Here is a 2,667-nt window from a genome sequence, read left to right as displayed (position 1 = left end):
GGTCAAACAGGAACTTTTCACCAGGATTTTCCCATCCTCTTTAGAGCCAATTCCTCGCCAATGGTACTACTCCTTGGACCCGAAAAACCTTACCACTTGGGACGAAATCGCAGTTGAGTTTGCCAAACAATATGCCGACAATGTCGAGATCCAGGCCAACTGTGACACCCCTCGTTGAGGCAACTAAATATAACTAGTAAATCGTGGCGGAAACACGAGATTTTTTTTAAACTTTTAAGGCTTCTAGTGAAGTCCAACGCGAGGTATCACCAACACGATAGATAAGTTTAGATAGTTAAAGTTAAGTTTACAACACAAGTCTATTTATTGGGGAAAAGATATCCCACGAATGAACATGAGTCTAAAAGTAGGTGAGTTTATTAAAGTGATAGCTAAATAAGGTCCAAGGTAAGAACTCGCTAGCTCACACGGTCTTCCCCACTTAAGCTTCATCACCAACCTGTCATTCATAATAAATATGAAAGCCACGGTCGGTGGGGAGTAACTCGGGTTCTCCCCCACAAAATGTCAAAATACAAGTAATTAGGAATTTAATTAAACGAACAAGCATAAGAATAAATACTTACGGTAACAAGAGAATCATGATTAGTATACAAAATGCAATAAGAGTAGTTATGCATAAATGAGAGAGGAATAATTTGGTCAAACGGTCAAATATTGACTCGACTCAAACGTAAGACAATTTACAAAGTATAGACTCAAACAAGACAACCCTCAAGACTCCAACCTCTTGGTAGGACGACGATCATAATACGGTCCTAGTCTAAACCTGGATCCAGACTCTCGGGATGGGCGACACCCGATTCGACAAACGATACCAAATCGTATCCAAGACTCGAAACATGGCATGCACTCGTATCCAAAGGTCGAGTAACCTCTAATCGGAAACATGGCACGCACTCGTATCCAAAGGTCCGAAGAAAGGCGGAAGGATATCCTAATTCGGAAACATGGCACGCACTCGTACCAAAGGTCCAAAGAAGGAAAGATAACCCAATCCGGAAACATGGCTCACACTCGTGACCAAAGGTCCGAAAGGGGTAAATAGGGAAAGTCAAGTCGTCACACAATGTAAGTCGTCACACTTGGGTCACAAATACGAGTGGAAAAGATTGCACAAACATAACGTAAACAATTCATGTGAAGCATGCATAAGTATAAAGGTATAAGAAACATCAAGTACTCCCATGATAAAAGAGTCTCAACACATCATACACAAGCATTAGAACCAAAGTTAAGATGCATACCCAACAAGAAACTCAAAACCCAATCTATAACAACAAGTTTAGTACTCGACTACAACAAGGGTCAACTTCAAACGGTCATAACTTGAGTTCTATACATGATAATGAGGTGAAACCAGTTGGAGGTGATAGCTTATCCTCTTACGGTTCTAACGGTAGGTCATAAGCCTCAAACAAATAAGTAACGAAGAAGTTATGGCCATTTTAAGAAAACTGGTCCAGGCTGAGTGCGCAGCCTGCGCCGAGGTGCGCAGCCTGCGCCGAGATGCTGATTTGCGCGACACTACCAATTCACCTTCATCCCCAAATCATTTTTTTATCAAGCCATTACCATCTCAATTGCACCATATATTACCCAACCAACTTTATACAAGTATTAAGGGTGAAATCAAGCATAAAAGAGGGATTAAAACACAAGATTCGATTCAAATTCAAACAATTCCAAACTAACAACTTCATGACATAATTAAGCACAATTATTAAGCATGAATAAGACGGATTCTTTACTAATTCATCCATGTATACAAAAGACTAGAAACTCCTTCAAACCACCAAGAGAGATTCCACACAAAACTCAATCAACAACAAACAAGTAAAAACATGTAAAGAATCTAACTTTAACACACATGTGAACAAACTATAACATATATAAACACACAAATTGACATAATGTCGAGTAACCCATCACCGTTACCTTTTTGCACTTCAATCTTCTATTGAGTCGTCAATGATGTAGCTATCCTCCTCCGGGTCGTCCAAATTCTCCCCTAAACATAAAAATAAAGATATTAAGTCAAGAATCCACATCCTTGTAAGATGAGAATTTCGAAATAAAGGAAAAGATGACAACTTTCTTACTTAGAAAGAAGGGGAATGAGAAAAGGAAGAGAATGGCGCGAAAAGGAACAAGATTGGTGAAGAATTGAGTGAGATATGGTGATTTTAGGGTTGAGTGGAGATGGTTCAACAATGGTGGTGTGGTTGTTGGGAAATTTCAGAAATTAGGAGTGAGGAGGATGAAGTTGTGAGGGTTTAGTTGAAGTTTTGTGTAGAGAAAAGAGAAGGAAAAGGCCCATGAGTCATGATAAGCCCAATAACTCAAAATGAGTCGGTTTCCACTAGAATTTTCGTCTCAAGCCTACTATAACTCAAGACGGAGAATAATATTATTAGAATCTACACTATTATTATCGTTATATGACTATGACGATATTTTATAAAAATAGGCTTTAAATAATAATTATTTAATAAAAATTACTTAAAAGTTTATTTAAAATATAAGGAAAGGGCGGGGTGTTACAATCATCCCTCCTTTTAAAAAGTTTCGCCCTCGAAACTTGAAACGAAAAGGTATTACCTTAAGAAAACAAACTAGGGTACTTGACACGCATGGAAGCCTCCG

General features: G+C 38.6%; 1 long non-coding RNA gene across 1 annotated transcript; it reads right to left on the bottom strand.

The window, feature by feature from the left end:
• Positions 1-349: 349 nt before the first annotated feature.
• LOC141621715 (uncharacterized) lies at positions 350-2,271 on the bottom strand. Its single transcript, XR_012532607.1, has 3 exons — positions 2,124-2,271; positions 1,960-2,032; positions 350-460 (listed from the first exon to the last, which is right to left on the bottom strand). It is a non-coding gene; the product is annotated as an uncharacterized LOC141621715 (long non-coding RNA).
• Positions 2,272-2,667: the final 396 nt, after the last annotated feature.

This window comes from Silene latifolia, chromosome X, assembly GCF_048544455.1.
Source record: "Silene latifolia isolate original U9 population chromosome X, ASM4854445v1, whole genome shotgun sequence".
Taxonomy (NCBI): domain Eukaryota; kingdom Viridiplantae; phylum Streptophyta; class Magnoliopsida; order Caryophyllales; family Caryophyllaceae; genus Silene; species Silene latifolia.
Note: the sequence above shows the minus strand (reverse complement) of the source record. Positions and strands in the feature narration are given on the sequence as shown.